The following is a 20,949-nucleotide window of genomic DNA, read 5'->3' as shown; positions in this document are numbered from 1 at the left end:
CTGTCCTGGCAATTATATGGACCAATTCTCGGGCTATACTTTTACTTGACGAGTTCCTTAGCGGTACAGCTTTGGGGTACCGGGTCGCATTGTCCATGACCACCAGAATGTATTGGTGGCCCAGGGCCGATTTCACTAAGGGACCCACGAGGTCCATGGCAATCCTCTCAAAGGGGACTATTACAGGTAGTGGGACTAGGGGACTACGGAAGTGGGAGGAGGGCGCGGTTATCTGGCAGGTGGGACAGGACCTACAATAGTCTAGGATCTCCCGGTAACACGCTGGCCAATAGAACCTCCTCATTATCCTCTCCTGAGTTTTCTCGTTCCCTAGCTGTCCCCCCGCAACATGTGAATGGGCCATATCTAATACCCTTTGTTGGTATGGCCCTGCAACTAACAGCTGTTCCACTATCTCCCCACCACTTACTTTGGTCACGCATTACACCAACTCCCCCCGAACTGCAAAGTGTGGTAACCTGGTGTCTGCCCCCGGCTTTTGAGCAACCCCATGCCCCTTTTCAGGTCAAGTCCCGAACTTGAGCAGACCCAAAGTTCTCTCCGGGCACCTCTAACTCAGGGAGGTCAGCTTCCTCGGTCATAGTCTCATCCTGTTCCCCGGCAAGGCCACACAGAGGAACTCATCCACCTTTGACTTCAACGGGGTTTCTTCCTGAGGGATCTGGCTTTTCTTGAGCAACTCAGCACGGATCTCTTTTTCTAGAAGTCCCAAAAGAAAGAAAAAAATGTCTTGCCACAATATGACGGGTTGAATCAGATCCTTGACCACCCCGACCTTGTGGGGCTGGCACCACCGTTTGTTCCCAGGGTCACTCTGGTCACAGGGTAGTCCTTGGCGTCCCCATGTATGCAGCGAATGCCCACATTTTTGGCAGAGATCTGCTGGTGGGGAAGGGTGGCGGTTACGCCAGGTGTGAGTGCAACACCGAGGGGAAAGGGAGCCCATACACCAGGGAAAGGGGGAAGAGGTGACCTCACCAACAAAATGGAGGAATTAGAATTAATTTTGTTGGAAAATAATTATGACATGGTAGGGATATTTGAGACGTGGCTGGACGAGAGCCATGACTGGGCAGTTAATTTACAGGGCTATAGTCTGTTCAGAAATGACCGTACAAACATATATGTAAAATCATCCTTAAAACCCGTCTTGCGGGAGGATATATGTGAAACTAATGAAAATGTAGAGTTCCTGTGGGTGGAGATAAGGGGAGGGGGAAAAAATACTAAATTACTGATAGGGGTTTGTTATAAGTCTCCAAAAATAATGGAAGTAGCGGAGAATATCCTCGTAAAGCAAATAGATGAAGCAGCGACTCAAGGAGAAGTCATTATTAGGGGAGACTTCAACTACCCTGAAATACATTGGGGGACAGAAACCTGTAGTTCAAGCAAAAGTAATAGGTTTTTGACAACTATGAGAGACAATTACCTTTCACAACTGGTTCAGGACCCAACAAGAAGGGGGGCACTGCTAAACCTAATATTAACCAATAGGCCAGACCGCATATCAAATATACGAGTTGGGGGTCACTTGGGTAATAGTGATCACAAAATAATACGTTTTCATGTAACCTTTAATAAGATGTGTAGTAGAGGGGTTACAAGGACACTAAACTTCAGGAAGGCAAATTTCCAACGGTTGAGAGATGATCTTAGTGCAATAAACTGGGACGATATCCTGAGACATAAAACTACACAAAGCAAATGGGAGACATTTATTAATATCCTGAATAGGACCTGTGCACAATATATATCCTTTGGGAATAAACATGCTAGAAATAGGAGGAAACCACTATGGCTAAATAGAGCTGTAAGGGGCACAATAAGCGACAAAAAGAAAGCATTTAGAGAACTAAAGCAAGTAGGTAGTGATGAGGCATTAAATAAATATAGAAAATTAAATAAATTATGTAAAAACAAATCAAGGCAGCAAAGATTGAGACAGAGAGACTCATTGCCAGAGAAAGTAAAAATAATCCCAAAATATTCTTTAACTACATAAATAGTAAAAAACTAAAAAATGATAGTGTTGGCCCCCTTAAAAATAGTCTGGGTGAAATGGTGAATGAGGATGAGGATGAGGAAAAAGCCAATATGCTAAATGATTTTTTTTCAACCGTATTTACACAAGAAAATCGCATGACAGAAAACATGATCAGTGATGACAAAAATTCTCCATTAAATGTCACTTGCTTAACCCAGCAGGAAGTACGGCGGTGTCTAAAAATCACTGAAGTTGACAAATCCCCGGGCTCGGATGGGATACACCCGCGAGTACTGCAGGATAAAAGTAACGTCATAGATAGACCATTATTTTTAATCTTTAAAGATTCCATAATAACAGGGTCTGTACCACACAACTGGCTTATAGCAAATGTAGTGCCAATATTCAAAAAGGGGACAAAAACTGAACTTGGAAATTATAGGCCAGTAAGCTTAACCTCTACTGTGGGTAAAATCCTGGAGGGTTTCCTAAGAGATGCTATACTAGAGTATCTGAAGAAGAATAACCTCATGACCCAATATCAACATGGGTTTACGAGGGACCGTTCCTGTCAAACTAATCTGATCAGTTTTTATGAGGAGGCAAGTTCTGGACTGGACCAAGGAAAGGCAGTGGATGTTGTGTCTATGGACTTTTCAAAAGCTTTTGATACGGTTCCACACAAAAGGTTGATACATAAAATGAGAACAATGGGGATAAGGGATAATATATGTATGTGGGTAAAGAATTGGCTCAGTGATAGGACACAAAGGGTGGTTATTAATGGAAAACACTCAGACTGGGTCTCAGTTAGCAGTGGGGTACCCAGGGTCAGTATTGGGCCCCCTTCTTTTTAACATTTATTAATGACCTTGTAGGGGGCATACAGAATAATATTTCAATATTTGCAGATGACACTAAACTCTGCAGGATAATCAATACAGAGGAGGACAATTTTATATTACAGGAGGATCTATGTAAACTAGAAGCTTGGGCTGATAAATGGCAAATGAGCTTTAATGGGGATAAATGTAAGGTAATGCACTTGGGCAGAGGAAATAAAATGTATAATTATATGCTTAATTGTAAAACACTGGGCAAAACTGTAACTGAAAAAGACCTGGGTGTATTGGTGGACGACAAGCTCACGTTTAGTGGCCAGTGTCAGGCAGCTGCTGCAAAGGCATATAAAATAATGGGATGCATTAAAAAAGAGGCATAGATGCTCATGAGGAGAACATAATTTTACCTCTATACAAGTCATTAGTGCGACCACACTTAGAATACTGTGTACAGTTTTGGTCTCCGGTGTATAAGAAAGACCATGCTGAACTAGAGCGGGTGCAGAGAAGAGCGACCAAGGTTATTAGAGGACTGGGGGGTCTGCAATACCATGACAGGTTATTACACTTGGGGTTATTTAGTGTGGAAAAAAGAAGGCTTAGGGGTGATCTTATTACTATGTACAAGTATATGAGGGGACAGTACAAAGACCTTTCTACTGATCTTTTTACTCTGAGACCAGAGACGGGGACAAGGGGGCATCTTCTACGTCTGGAGGAAAGAAGGTTTAATCATAATCACAGACGGGGATTCTTTACTGTAAGAGCAGTGAGACTATGGAACTCTCTGCCCCATGATGTTGTAATGAGTGATTCACTATTAAAATTTAAGAAGGGCATGGATGCCTTTCCTGAAAGGTATAATATTACAGGTTATATATACTAGATTCCTTGATAGGGCGTTGATCCAGGGAACTAGTCTGATTGTCGTATGGAGTCGGGAAGGAATTTTTTTCCCCAATGTGGAGCTTAGTGTTTGCCACATGGGGTTTTTTGCCTTCCTCTGGATCAAAATGTTAGGCTATGGGTTGAACTAGATGTACTTAGTCTTCCTTCAACCTTAAAAACTATGTTACTATGTTAATCTGGACTAGCATCACCCTGTCTCCCCCCAACGTCCCCACACAGCCTCGGCCGATCACGTGCCTCGCCCTACTATCCCTGACGAAAGGCTATAGCTGGGGGTGGAAGGAGATAAGAACTAGTCAACCTCTGCTAGCACTCTAAAGACAAAAGGGGAAGACAACACAGGGGAATAAAAACTTAGCTGTAGAAGAACTCCAACAGAGCACACGGACTCAAGATTCCAAGAGGACGTGATGCTGCTTCAGCCAAGTTCCAAGTAGAAATGAGTATAACCGGCGACACCCACCTAGACACACCAGGTATATATACAGCAAGTAAGAAGATCTTCAGCTCACCTGGCCCAGTCCTCCTTTCCATGATCTTGGTGCTCGGAATTAGTCCATCCCCATCTGGGAGAAAAATCCTCAGTGAAAGTAAAAAATAGTTTTCCAGCACACGATGTAGAAAAATTACAAAAAACCTTTATTTAATCCATCGTTAAAAAAATACAATTCCAACAGAGATAAAAGCGTGTGTAGGCTTACGCGTTTCGGATCATATTTGACCCTTAGTCATAGCATAAAGTACTGAATAAATGTTGCACTTTTCTTTCTTGCTTAATAGTGTTACTGTCTGAGCTTTTTTCGTGCTCCCTGGTTTATCAACGCTGGAGGAGACATTATCCTTCATCAATATAGCATAACTCCTATGGGCAGCTGTTACAAGTGTTTGTCACACTCTCCTAATTCCCCTTTCATTTGGATATATATTTTTCTGAGAGAATGGAAGTCACTTTCAAGGATACTTTATTTCTGAGTCTAGACGATAAGTCCAAATTGGAAAGAGTGGCATCTATAGTCTCCAAAAATAAGGGAAATCCTAATAATGAAGGTCAGGCAGATTTAAGACACAACATGCAACAATTGGAGAAACTCCTGTCTACACGCCGGAGAACCTGGTGGGATCATATCATGTTTGAAAAATATGTAGAAAATTTGATGATTCCTAGAGGACTAAGAATAAAAAAACAGTCTACCGTTCAATTTGATGAAGTTTTCCAAAAAGAATGGAATGACATTTTGACGGGATGTTCCCTTAATCTTCTGGAGCTCCTTATAGATTATGAACAAAAAAAAGTAGGTAGCGGAAGAAGAGTACCAGACGGACGGGTGTGCAAAACCTTAGAACGCGCACAAATACTACAAGCAGCTTCGTGTTCAATTACATCCCGATGCAACCCCGACCACCAAAAGAGAGAGGAGGTCCGCGGTTGCCTCACCACCTAGATGCCCAGCAAGCACAGAGTTAGGATAGTCCTTGATTACTTTACGGCGCAGATCAGGTGGCACAAATAACTTTTCTGAAGGGCAGGAGGCAGGGGCGTCCCCCTGAGCCTCCAGCACCTCACTCTCCAGTTTAGGAAAAAGAGCTGAAATAACTACCCCTTTCTGTAATATCGGGGCAGGGTTCTCATTGTCACCACCACCAGGGAAGCTCCGGGACAAAGCATCAGCCTTGGCGTTTGACCCCTGGACGAAAAGTGACAACAAAATTGAACCTATTAAAAAACAGGAACCATCTGGCTTGCCTAGGGTTGAGACGTTTAGCTGACTGGAGATATGACAGGTTCTTATGGTCAGTAATAGCATGGACAGCCCCCTCCAACCAGTGTCGCCATTCATCGAACGCCAATTTGATCGCCAAACGTTCCCTATTACCCACGTCATAATTTCTCTCAGCCGAAGACCATTTTTTAGAAAAGAAGGTGCATGGACGCCATTTACCAGGGGACGAACCCCTGAGACAACACAGCTCCAACCCCGACATCCGAAGCATCGACCTCCACAATAAAGGGTTGAGAAACATCGGGTTGACTGAGAATAGGTGGAGTGGCAAAATGATTCTTTAAGGAAGAAAAAGCCTGGAGGGAAGCCTCTGACCAGTTGGAAAAATCAGACCCCTTCTTAGTCATGTCAATAAGTGGTTTCACCATTAGGCTATGTGCCCACGATGCAGAAATTCTCCGGATTTTTTCCTGAGCGTTTCTGCATCTCCCTGGCAGAAAAAAGCATGCGGATTGTACATGCGTTTTTCCTGCCAGGGACAAGCGGAAGTGAAGCGTTCTTCACATGCATTTCCGCATGCGGGTTGACAATCGCTTTCAAAGCGATTTTAGCATCACTTGGAAAGTGCCTGGCAACTTGGTCACACTATATAAATCCATGCAACCGGCATGGACTTACAGCTAGGTCCATATATATTTGGACAGAGACAACATTTTTCTAATTTTGGTTCTAGACATTACCACAATGAATTTTAAACAAAACAATTCAGATGCAGTTGAAGTTCAGACTTTCAGCTTTCATTTGAGGGTATCCACATTAAAATTGGATGAAGGGTTTAGGAGTTTCAGCTCCTTAACATGTGCCACCCTGTTTTTAAAGGGACCAAAAGTAATTGGACAGATTAAATAATTGTAAATAAAATGTTCATTTCTAGTACTTGGTTGAAAACCCTTTGTTGGCAATGACTGCCTGAAGTCTTGAACTCATGGACATCACCAGACGCTGTGTTTCCTCCTTTTTGATGCTCTGCCAGGCCTTCACTGTGGTGGTTTTTAGTTGCTGTTTGTTTGTGGGCCTTTCTTTCTGAAGTTTAGTCTTTAACAAGTGAAATGTATGCTCAATTGGGTTGAGATCAGGTGACTGACTTGGCCATTCAAGAATATTCCACTTCTTTGCTTTAATAAACTCCTGGGTTGCTTTGGCTTTATGTTTCGGGTCATTGTCCATCTGTAGTATGAAATGACGACCAATCAGTTTGGCTGCATTTGGCTGGATCTGAGCACACAGTATGGCTCTGAATACATCAGAATTCATTTGGCTGCTTCTGTCCTGTGTCACATCATCAATAAACACTAGTGACCCAGTGCCACTGGCAGCCATGCATGCCAAAGCCATAACACTGCCTCCGCCATGTTTTACAGATGATGTGGTATGCTTTGGATCATGAGCTGTACCACGCCTTCGCCATACTTTTCTCTTTCCATCATTCTGGTAGAGGTTGATCTTGGTTTCATCTGTCCAAAGAATGTTCTTCCAGAACTGTGCTGGCTTTTTTAGATGTTTTTTAGCAAAGTCCAGTCTAGCCTTTTTATTATTGATGCTTATGAGTGGCTTGCACCGTGCAGTGAACCCTCTGTATTTACTTTCATGCAGTCTTCTCTTCATGGTAGATTTGGATATGGATACGCCTACCTCCTGGAGAGTGGTGGTCACTTGGTTGGCTGTTGTGAAGGGGTTTCTCTTCACCATAGAGATTATTCTGCGATCATCCATCACTGTTGTCTTCCGTGGGCGCCCAGGTCTTTTTGCATTGAGGAGTTCACCAGTGCTTTCTTTCTTTCTCAGGATGTACCAAACTGTAGATTTTGCCACTCCTAATATAGTAGTAATTTCTCGGATGGGTTTTTTCTGTTTTTGCAGCTTAAGGATGGCTTGTTTCACCTGCATAGAGAGCTCCTTTGACCGCATGTTTACTTCACAGCAAAACCTTCCAAATGCAAGCACCACACGTCAAATCAACTCCAGGCCTTTTATCTGCTTAATTGAGAATGACATAACAAAGGGATTGCCCACACCTGTCCATGAAATAGCCTTGGAGCCAATTGTCCAATTACCTTTGGTCCCTTTAAAAACAGGGTGGCACATGTTAAGGAGCTGAAACTCCTAAACCCTTCATCCAATTTTAATGTGGATACCCTCAAATGAAAGCTGAAAGTCTGAACTTCAACTGCATCTGAATTGTTTTGTTTAAAATTCATTGTGGCAATGTCTAGAACCAAAATTAGAAAAATGTTGTCTCTGTCCAAATATATATGGACCTAACTGTATATAGTGTGACCGAAAGAATGGTAAAAAATAAATATTATACTTACCTTCTGATGGCCCCCGGTGTCTTTATCCTATGCGATTGGCTTGCCGGCAGCTCGCGGTACACTAAAGGACCTGCCGACGTCAGCGGTCGCGTGACCCGTCACATGACTAAATGATGTCATGGCAGGTCCTTGAGTCCACCGCAAGCTGCCGGCAAGCCAGGACGCATTGGATAAAGACACCGGGGGCCATCAGAAGGTAAGTATAATGTATATTTTTTATTTTATTATTCTTTTTTTTTACAGGTACTATGATACCCGGGTCCGGAGGAGAGTCTCCTCTTCTCCAAACCCGGGTACCATCCACACATTGAAAAGCATGGAATCCGCATGTACAGATTCAGTGATGCGGATTCCATGCATTCCAATGCAAGTCACTGGCGGCGAAAACGCTGCGCTTCCGCAAAATAATTGGTAGTGCTGCGTATTTTTCCGCAATGACAATCCGCAGCGGAAATTTCCGCAGCATGTGCACAGCACATGCGGATTATCATTGGGGAACATGGCAGACCTTCTTCCAAGCGTTTTTTAAGCGTTTCTGCAGCGGAATTGCTTAAAAACGCATAGTGGGCACACAGCCTGACAGAGTAATTTTGGATGAATTTCCGGTAAAAATTAGTAAAGCCTAGAAAACATTGTAGAGCCTTCAGGTTCTTGGGACGTTCCCAATCAAGGACTGCACGGATCTTCTCCGGATCCATCTGAAAACCTGAAGATGACATCAAGTACCCCAAAAACAGCACATTCTGAACAGCGAAAACACATTTTTCCAGTTTGGCATAAAGTTAGTTATCCCTTAATATCTGGAGCACCTGCTTAACATGCCCCCGATGTGCCTCAAAATCAGGTGAGTAAACCAAAATATCGTCCAGATAGACCACCACAAAACTCCCCACCAAATGATGGAAAATATCATTTATGAAATGCTGGAATACCGCAGGTACATTGGTCAAACCAAAAGCCATAACCAGACTCTCGAAATGTTCTTCCGGGGTATTGAACGCTGGTTTCCATTCGTCCCCTTCTTTGATTCTAACCAGATTGTAGGCTTCCCTTAAATCCAACTTGGAGAATATCTTACCTCCTACAACCTGGCTGAACAAATCAGGAATCAGAGGAAGAGGGTATGGATCACGGATGGTAATTTGATTTAATTCCCGGAAATCTAAACAGGGACGTAGACCGCCATATTTTTTCTTCACAAAGAAGAACCCTGCCGCCACGGGTGAAGATAAAGGCCTCATATGTCAATTCTCCAGACTTTCCGCAGTGAAATCCTTCATGGCTTGTCTCTCAGGGCCAGAAAGGTTATACAGTCTTGACTTAGGTTGTTTAGCTCCGGGAGTCAGGTTAATAGGACAGTCATAAGCACGATGAGGAGGCAAATCCTGACAACCCATCGCAGAAAAAATTGTCCTCAAAACCAGACAGAAAACCAGGTAATATTTCCATTGAGACAGTAGCAAGGGAAATATCTAAACAGTTCTCATGGCAGTAATCTCCCCGGTTTGCTAATCCATCAATGGATGTTTAACAAGACAAGTAATACCCAAAACAATCGGTGTGGGAAGACTGTCCAGGACATAGCAAGGGATTACTTCACAATGAACTGACCCCACCCTTAGTTTTACATTATGTACAATCTGAGTAAATGCTTTCTGTGCAAGTGGCGCTGAAATCGATGGCGAAGATGGAAATAGGTTTAGCTAAAGTACAGCAAGCAAAACCATGACTTTTCACAAACTCCGCATCAACCATGCTGACTCCGGCTCCACTGTCAACAAACACAGAAATTTTCTCGGTTTTGATCTCTAGCACCACCTCTGCTGTCAGGACAAAGAGGGAACTGCAGTTTGGCAACAAATGCACCCCTTGTTTATCCAACTCCAGACTACCAAGAGTTAATTGAGTCTCCTTTTGTTTAGGAATTGAATGACAGGTCCCAACAAAATGTCCCTTTTTCCCACAAAAAAACATAAGCCTCTTTTCTTGAGAATCTCCGGGGAGATTATGGTGCAGAGACACCCCCTAACTGGATGGGTTCCTCCACCTCCCCTAGTACTGGTTCACCCCCAGACCGTTCCCGCGGCAGAGGTACACAACCCCGACAAGAAGGCCCCAGAGAAAGTGATCTCACCCATCTATCCCGAAGGTGTCTCTCAAGACGTATGGCCAACGACATGGCAGCTTCCAAGGACTGAGGGGTTTCATATACCAAGGCATCTTTCAACCTTTCAGTAAGCCCCTCACAAAATTGACTTCTAAGGCCTGAGCCATTCCATTTGGAATCCGTTGCCCATCTATGGAATTCCGAACTGTACGTCTCTACTGACTGATTCCCCTGCAGAAGGCGATGTAGCTTAGACTCAGCCAAGGCGAATTGGTCAGGGTCATCATAGATGAGGGCCAGAGCCCCGAAAAACCCCTCCACAGACTGGAGACAAACAGAGTCCTGCGGTAAAGAAAATGCCCACGACTGAGGATCACCCTGCAGTAGAGAGATCACAATTCCAACCCGTTGCTCCTCATTTTCAGAGGAGTAAGGGCGAAGCTTAAAATACAGTTTGCAGGCCTCCTTGAAAACAAAAAAACTTGTCCCTACCGCCTGAAAACCTGTCCAGGAGGGCAACCTTTGGTTCAGGTTGGACAGGCCTACCTGCAGAGACCCCCACATTGGCGACCTGTAGCCGCTGATGCTGCTGCTGAACCTCACAGCAAAGGACATTCACCTCCAGAGACAGACAGTGGAACTGCTCTGCGAGCTTTGCAACTGAACCCATACCAAGGGAAAGAAATAAAAAAAAAAGGTCGCCGCCCAAAAACAGAGAAAAAAAAACGTGTCAAGTTTTTGTTTTTTTTTTCCTTTTCAAAATGTGCTCGGCCGGCGATAGTGTCACGCAAGGTGTGGGACTTAGTGCAACACAAAGGAAAGAGGGAAAGGGAGCCCAAACTCTAAGGAAAGGGGGAGTGGAGACCTCCTAGGCTGGTCTAGTGTCGCCCTGTCTCCCCTGAAGTCCCTATACTGGCTCTTTAACCGCCGCAAGAATTCCTCGCCCTGTCTTTCACTGGCGTATGGCTAAAACAGTTAGGAGATGAGCACTAGTCGATCCCCACTGAATACTAAAGACAACAAGGGAGGACAAACAAGGGAAAATTGCTTAGCTTTAGACGACTACAGACAAATGCGCACACGTATTCAAGCACCAGAGAGGAAGACGTGCTGCTTTGCTCAAGCCTTTATAAGGAGTAATGAATATCGCCGGCACCTCCCTGTGACACACAGCAGGTATTTATACACCCAAGCCAGGGTGTTAATTAGCCAGAGGAAGGTAGCCACTGGGTCCAAGAGACAGCCTCTAAGAAGGTGTCTGTAATGCCAAACAGAGATCTCCTGCAATCAACTGCAGGACGACTGTCTGTCACTTCTGACACACCAGTGACAGGGGACTTGTGCTTTAATGTGTAAGTACATGCAGTCCACCTCTCACCTGTGTCATTGCACCTGCAATAGACGTGCCCATGCACATGTAGCGGTACACTGTGTTCAGCCAGCACAGAGAACGCTGACCGCAGTGGACACACGGCAGCACACGTATGACTGGCGGCAGTGCGCGCGCACACGGCAGTGCACATATGACTAGCGGCAGCGCACAGACGGCAGTACACAGTGAACACACAGCAGAGCACACAGGGCTGACCTCAGCGGATACATGGCAGAATACACAGGGCAGAGAACACACAGAAGTATTATTATTATAGCGCCATTTATTCCATGACGCTTTACATGTGAAAGGGACATACATAGCACAAACAATTACAGTAATTTTTGAACAATACAAGTCGGCGACTGGTACAGGAGGAGCGAGGACCCTGCCCGCGATGGCTCACAATCTACAAGGGATAGGTGAGGATACAGTAGGTGAGGGTAGAGCAGGTCGTGCAGCTGTATGGTGGAGCGGAGGTTACTGCAGGTTGTAGGCTTGTCGGAAGAGGTCGGTCTTCAGGTTCCTTTTGAAGGGTTCCATGGTAGGCGAGAGTCTGATGTGTTGGAGTAGAGCGTTCCAGAGTAGGGGGGCGATGCACAGGACAAATCTTGTATGTGATTGTAGGAAGTGGAGATAAGAGGGGAGTAGAGAAGGAGATCTTGTGAGGATCATAGGTTGCATGCAGGTAAGTACAGAGAGACTAGGTCACAGATGTATGGAGGAGACAGGGTTTGGATGGTTTTGTATGCCATGGTTAGGGTTTTGAACTGGAGTCTTTGGGCAATGGGGAGCCAGTGCAGGGATTGACAGAGAGGAGAGGCCGGGGAATAGCGGGGGGACAGGTGGATTCGTCGGGTAGCAGAGTTTATGATAGATTGGAGGGGTGCGAGAGTGTGGGGAGGTTACAGATCAGGAGGTTGCAGTAGTCGAGGCAGGAGATGATGAGAGCATGGAAAAGTGTTTTTGCAGATTAGTGGTTGAGGAATGTGCGTATCCGGGACATATTTTTGAGTATACACGGCAGTATACATAGGGAGGAGGGCGCGCACGGGGCCAGAGGGCGGAGGGCGCGCACGGGGCCAGAGGGCGCGCACGGGGCCAGAGGGCGGAGGGCGCGCACGGGGCCAGAGGGCGGAGGGCGCGCACGGGGCCAGAGGGCGGAGGGCGCGCACGGGGCCAGAGGGCGGAGGGCGCGCACGGGGCCGAGGCCATACGGAGTATACACACGGCACAGCCCACAGGGCTGACCGCACAGGCACACAGGGCTGACCGCACAGGCACACATTATTATTATAGCGCCATTTAGTCCATGGCGCTTTACATTTGAAAAAGGGGGTATACATAGCAAAAACACAATAATCTTAACAAAACAAGTCAGTAACTGGTAAAGGAGGAGAGAGGACCCTGCCCATGAGGGCTCACACATAGCAGTATACACAGGGCTGACCGCACAGGACACACGGCAGAGCACACAGGGCTGACCGCACAGGACACACGGCAGAGCACACAGGGCTGACCGCACAGGACACACGGCAGAGCACACAGAGCTGACCGCACAGGACACACGGCAGAGCACACAGAGCTGACCGCACAGGACACACGGCAGAGCACACAGAGCTGACCGCACAGGACACACGGCAGAGCACACAGAGCTGACCGCACAGGACACACGGCAGAGCACACAGAGCTGACCGCACAGGACACACGGCAGAGCACACAGAGCTGACCGCACAGGACACACGGCAGAGCACACAGGACACACGGCAGTATACACACGGCAGAGCTGACCGCACAGGACATACGGCAGTATACACACGGCAGAGCACACAGGGCTGACCGCACAGGACACACGGCAGAGCACACAGAGCAGACCGCACAGGACACACGGTAGAGCCCACAGGGCTGACCGCACAGGACACACGGCAGAGCCCACAGGGCTGACGGCACAGGACACACACGGCAGAGCCCACAGGGCTGACGGCACAGGACACACACGGCAGAGCCCACAGGGCTGACGGCACAGGACACACACGGCAGAGCCCACAGGGCTGACGGCACAGGACACACAGGGCAGAGCCCACAGGGCTGACCGCAGGGCACACAGGGCAGAGCCCACAGGGCTGACCGCAGGGCACACAGGGCAGAGCCCACAGGACACACGGCAGTATACACACGGCAGAGCCCACAGGGCTGACCGCGCAGGACACACGGCAGAGCCCACAGGGCTGACCGCGCAGGGCACACAGGGCAGAGCCCACAGGACACACGGCAGTATACACACGGCAGAGCACACAGGACTGACCGCGCAGGGCCCACAGGGCTGACCGCGCAGGGCCCACAGGGCTGACCGCGCAGGGCCCACAGGGCTGACCGCGCAGGGCCCACAGGGCAGGGCCCACAGGGCTGACCGCGCAGGGCACACAGGGCAGGGCCCACAGGGCTGACCGCGCAGGGCACACAGGGCAGGGCCCACAGGGCTGACCGCGCAGGGCACACAGGGCAGGGCCCACAGGGCTGACCGCGCAGGGCCCACAGGGCTGACCGCGCAGGGCCCACAGGGCTGACCGCGCAGGGCCCACAGGCCTGACCGCGCAGGGCCCACAGGGCAGGGCCCACAGGCCTGACCGCGCAGGGCCCACAGGGCAGGGCCCACAGGGCTGACCGCGCAGGGCCCGCAGGGCTGACCGCGCAGGGCACACAGGGCAGGGCCCACAGGGCTGACCGCGCAGGGCACACAGGGCAGGGCCCACAGGGCTGACCGCGCAGGGCAGGGCCCAGAGGGCTGACCGCGCAGGGCCCACAGGGCAGGGCCCACAGGGCTGACCGCGCAGGGCACACAGGGCAGGGCCCACAGGGCTGACCACGCAGGGCTGACCGCGCAGGGCCCACAGGGCTGACCGCGCAGGGCACACAGGGCTGACCGCGCAGGGCACACAGGGCTGACCGCGCAGGGCACAAAGGGCTGACCGCGCAGGGCACAAAGGGCAGGGCCCACAGGGCTGACCGCGCAGGGCCCACAGGGCTGACCGCGCAGGGCCCACAGGGCAGGGCCCACAGGGCTGACCGCGCAAGGCCCACAGGGCTGACCGCGCAGGGCCCACAGGGCTGACCGCGCAGGGCACACAGGGCTGACCGCGCAGGGCACACACGGCAGAGCCCACAGGGCTGACCGCAGGGCACACAAGGCAGAGCCCACAGGGCTGACCGCAGGGCACACACGGCAGAGCCCACAGGGCTGACCGCAGGGACCACACGGCAGAGCCCACAGGGCTGACCGCAGGGACCACACGGCAGAGCCCACAGGGCTGACCGCAGGGACCACACGGCAGAGCCCACAGGGCTGACCGCAGGGACCACACGGCAGAGCCCACAGGGCTGACCGCAGGGACCACACGGCAGAGCCCACAGGGCTGACCGCAGAGCCCACAGGGCTGACAGCAGGGACCACACGGCAGAGCCCACAGGGCTGACCGCAGGGACCACACGGCAGAGCCCACAGGGCTGACCGCAGGGACCACACGGCAGAGCCCACAGGGCTGACCGCAGGGCCCACACGGCAGTATACACACGGCTGAGCACACAGGGCTAACCGCACAGGACACATGAAAGAGCACACAGGGCTGACCGCACAGGGCACACGGCAGTATACACAAGGCAGAGCACACAGGGCTGACAGCACAGGACACACAGCAGTATACACAGGGCTGACCGCACAGGACACACGGCAGTATACACACGGTAGAGCACACAGGGCTGACCGCACAGGACACACGGCAGAGCACACAGAGCTGACCGCACAGGACACACGGCAGAGCACACAGAGCTGACCGCACAGGACACACGGCAGAGCACACAGAGCTGACCGCACAGGACACACGGCAGAGCACACAGAGCTGACCGCACAGGACACACGGCAGTATACACAAGGCAGAGCACACAGGGCTGACCGCACAGGACACACGGCAGTATACACAGGGCTGACCGCACAGGACACACGGCAGTATACACATGGCTGACCGCAGAGCACACAGGGCTAACCACACAGGACACACGGCAGAGCACACAGGGCTGAAAGCACAGGAGACACGGCAGTATACACATGGCAGAGCACACAGGGGTGACCGCACAGGACACACGGCAGTATACACACACGGCAGATCACACAGGGCTGACCGCACAGGACACACGGCAGTATACACACGGCTGACCGCAGAGCACACACGGCAGTATACACACGGCAGAGCACACAGGGCTGACCCCAGAGGACACATGGCAGTATACACACGGCAGAGCACACAGGGCTGACCGCAGAGCACACACGGCAGTATACATAGGGCTGACCGCACAGGACACACGGCAGTATACACACGGCAGAGCACACAGGGCTGACCGCAGAGCACACACGGCAGTATACACAGGGCTGACCGCACAGGACACACGGCAGAGCACACAGGGCTGACCGCACAGGACACACGGCAGAGCACACAGGGCTGACCGCACAGGACACACGGCAGAGCACACAGGGCTGACCGCACAGGACACACGGCAGAGCACACAGGGCTGACCGCACAGGACACACGGCAGAGCACACAGGGCTGACCGCACAGGACACACGGCAGAGCACACAGGGCTGACCGCACAGGACACACGGCAGAGCACACAGGGCTGACCGCACAGGACACACGGCAGTATACACACGGCAGAGCACACAGGGCTGACCGCACAGGACACACGGTAGTATACACACGGCAGAGCACACAGGGCTGACCGCAGAGCACACACGGCAGTATACACACGGCAGAGCACACAGGGCTGACCGCAGAGCACACACGGCAGTATACACACGGCAGAGCACACAGGGCTGACCGCAGAGCACACACGGCAGTATACACACGGCAGAGCACACAGGGCTGACCGCACAGGACACACGGCAGTATTCACACGGCAGAGCACACAGGGCAGACCGCAGAGCACACACGGCAGAGCACACAGAGCTGACCGCACAGGACACACGGCAGAGCACACAGGGCTGACCGCAAGGCATACACGGCAGAGCACACAGGGCTGACCGCACGGCACACAGGGCTGACCGCACAGGACACACGGCAGAGCACACACGGCAGAGCACACAGGGCTGACCGCAGAGCACACACGGCAGTATACACAAGGCAGAGCACATAGGGCTGACAGCACAGGACACACGGCAGAGCACACAGGGCTGACCGCACAGGACACACGGCAGAGCACACAGGACACACGGCAGTATACACACGGCAGAGCACACAGGGCTGACCGCACAGGACACACGGCAGAGCACACAGGGCTGACCGCACAGGACACACGGCAGAGCACACAGGGCTGACCGCAGGACACACACGGCACAGCACACAGGGCTGAACGCACAGGACACACACGGCACAGCACACAGGGCTGAACGCACAGGACACACGGCACAGCACACAGGGCTGAACGCACAGGACACACACGGCACAGCACACAGGGCTGACAGCACAGGACACACGGCAGAGCTGACCGCACAGGACACACGGCAGAGCACACAGGGCTGACCGCAGGGCACATACGGCAGAGCACACAGGGCTGACCGCACAGGATACATGAAAGAGCACACAGGGCTGACCGCACAGGCCACACGGCAGTATACACAAGGCAGAGCACAGGACACACGGCAGAGCACACAGGGCTGACCGCACAGGACACATGGCAGAGCACACAGAGCTGACCGCACAGGACACACGGCAGAGCACAAAGAGCTGACCGCACAGGACACACGGCAGAGCACACAGAGCTGACCGTACAGGACACACGGCAGAGCACACAGAGCTGACCGCACAGGACACACGGCAGAGCACACAGAGCTGACCGCACAGAACACACGGCAGTATACACAAGGCAGAGCACACAGGGCTGACCGCACAGGACACACGGCAGTATACACACGGCAGAGCACACAGGGCTGACCGCACAGGACACACGGCAGTATACACACAGGGCTGACCGCACAGGACACACGGCAGTATACACATGGCTGACCGCAGAACACACAGGGCTAACCACACAGGACACACGGCAGTATACACACGGCTGACCGCAGAGCACACACGGCAGTATACACACGGCAGAGCACACAGGGCTGACCGCACAGGACACACGGCAGTATACACACGGCAGAGCACACAGGGCTGACCGCAGAGCACACACGGCAGTATACACAGGGCTGACCGCACAGGACACACGGCAGAGCACACAGGGCTGACCGCACAGGACACACGGCAGAGCACACAGGGCTGACCGCAGAGCACACACAGCAGTATACACAGGGCTGACCGCACAGGACACACGGCAGTATACACACGGCAGAGCACACAGGGCTGACCGCATAGGACACACGGCAGAGCACACAGGGCTGACCGCACAGGACACACGGCAGTATACACACGGCAGAGCACACAGGGCTGACCGCACAGTTCACACGGCAGTATACACACGGCAGAGCACACAGGGCTGACCGCACAGGACACATGGCAGTATACACACGGCAGAGCACACAGGGCTGACCGCAGAGCATTCACGGCAGTAAACACACGGCAGAGCACACAGGGCTGACAGCACAGGACACACGGCAGTATACACACAGGGCTGACCGCAGAGCACACACGGCAGTATACACACGGCAGAGCACACAGGGCTGACCGCACAGGACACACGGCAGAGCACACAGGGCTGACCGCAGAGCAGACACGGCAGAGCACACAGGGCTGACCGCACAGGACACACGGCAGAGCACACAGGGCTGACCGCACGGCACACACGGCAGTATACACACGGCAGAGCACACAGGGCTGACCGCAGAGCACACACGGCAGTATACACACGGCAGAGCACACAGGGCTGACAGCACAGGACACACGGCAGAGCACACAGAGCTGACCGCACAGGACACACGGCAGAGCACACAGAGCTGACCGTACAGGACACACGGCAGAGCACACAGAGCTGACCGCACAGGACACACGGCAGAGCACACAGAGCTGACCGCACAGAACACACGGCAGTATACACAAGGCAGAGCACACAGGGCTGACCGCACAGGACACACGGCAGTATACACACGGCAGAGCACACAGGGCTGACCGCACAGGACACACGGCAGTATACACACAGGGCTGACCGCACAGGACACACGGCAGTATACACATGGCTGACCGCAGAACACACAGGGCTAACCACACAGGACACACGGCAGTATACACACGGCTGACCGCAGAGCACACACGGCAGTATACACACGGCAGAGCACACAGGGCTGACCGCACAGGACACACGGCAGTATACACACGGCAGAGCACACAGGGCTGACCGCAGAGCACACACGGCAGTATACACAGGGCTGACCGCACAGGACACACGGCAGAGCACACAGGGCTGACCGCACAGGACACACGGCAGAGCACACAGGGCTGACCGCACAGGACACACAGCAGTATACACAGGGCTGACCGCACAGGACACACGGCAGTATACACACGGCAGAGCACACAGGGCTGACCGCATAGGACACACGGCAGAGCACACAGGGCTGACCGCACAGGACACACGGCAGTATACACACGGCAGAGCACACAGGGCTGACCGCACAGTTCACACGGCAGTATACACACGGCAGAGCACACAGGGCTGACCGCACAGGACACATGGCAGTATACACACGGCAGAGCACACAGGGCTGACCGCAGAGCATTCACGGCAGTAAACACACGGCAGAGCACACAGGGCTGACAGCACAGGACACACGGCAGTATACACACAGGGCTGACCGCAGAGCACACACGGCAGAGCACACAGGGCTGACCGCACAGGACACACGGCAGAGCACACAGGGCTGACCGCAGAGCACACAGGGCTGACCGCACAGGACACACGGCAGAGCACACAAGGCTGACCGCACGGCACACACGGCAGAGCACACAGGGCTGACCGCAGAGCAAACACGGCAGTATACACACGGCAGAGCACACAGGGCTGACAGCACAGGACACACGGCAGAGCACACAGAGCTGACCGCACAGGACACACGGCAGAGCACACAGAGCTGACCGTACAGGACACACGGCAGAGCACACAGAGCTGACCGCACAGGACACATGGCAGAGCACACAGAGCTGACCGCACAGGACACACGGCAGTATACACAAGGCAGAGCACACAGGGCTGACCGCACAGGACACACGGCAGTATACACACGTCAGAGCACATAGGTCTGACCGCACAGGACACACGGCAGTATACACACGGCAGAGCACACAGGGCTGACCGCACAGGACACACGGCAGTATACACACAGGGCTGACCGCACAGGACACACGGCAGTATACACATGGCTGACCGCAGAGCACACAGGGCTAACCACACAGGACACACGGCAGTATACACACGGCAGAGCACACAGGGCTGAACGCAGAGCACACACGGCAGTATACACAGGGCTGACCGCACAGGACACACGGCAGAGCACACAGGGCTGACCGCACAGGACACACGGCAGAGCACACAGGGCTGACCGCAGAGCACACACAGCAGTATACACAGGGCTGACCGCACAGGACACACGGCAGTATACACACGGCAGAGCACACAGGGCTGACCGCACAGGACACACGGCAGTATACACACGGCAGAGCACACAGGGCTGACCGCACAGGACACACGGCAGAGCACACAGGACTGACCGCACAGGACACACGGCAGTATACACACGGCAGAGCACACAGAGCACACAGGGTAGTATACACACGGCAGAGCACACAGGGTAGTATACACACGGCAGAGCACACAGGGCTGATCGCAGAGCACACACGGCAGTATACACACGGCAGAGCACACAGGGCTGACCGCACAAGACACACGGCAGTATACACACGGCAGAGCACACAGGGTAGTATACACACGGCAGAGCACACACGGCAGTATACACACGGCAGAGCACACAGGGCTGACCGCAGAGCACATACGGCAGTATACACACGGTAGTATACACACGGCAGAGCACACAGGGTAGTATACACACGGCAGAGCACACAGGGTAGTATACACACGGCAGAGCACACAGGGTAGTATACACACGGCAGAGCACACACGGCAGAGCACATAGGGCTGACCACAGAGCACACACGGCAGTATACACACGGTAGTATACACACGGCAGAGCACACAGGGTAGTATACACACGGCAGAGCACACAGGGTAGTATACACACGGCAGAGCACACAGGGCTGACCGCACAGGACACACGGCAGTAAACACACGGCTGACCGCAGAGCACACACGGCAGTATACACACGGCAGAGCACACAGGGCTGACCGCAGAGGACACACGGCAGTATACACACGGCAGAGCACACAGGGTAGTATACACACGGCAGAGCACAAAGGGTAGTATACACACGGCAGAGCACACAGGGTAGTATACACACGGCAGAGCACACAGGGCTGACCGCAGAGCACACACGGCAGTATACACACGGCAGAGCACACAGGGCTGACAGCACAGGACACACGGCAGAGCACACACGGCAGTATACACACGGCAGAGCACAC

Source organism: Phyllobates terribilis, unplaced genomic scaffold (genome assembly GCF_046119375.1).
Source record: "Phyllobates terribilis strain yellow unplaced genomic scaffold, ASM4611937v1 Scaffold_3__8_contigs__length_932513732, whole genome shotgun sequence".
In the NCBI taxonomy this organism is placed as follows: Eukaryota; Metazoa; Chordata; class Amphibia; order Anura; family Dendrobatidae; genus Phyllobates; species Phyllobates terribilis.
This window is presented reverse-complemented; position numbering follows the sequence as displayed.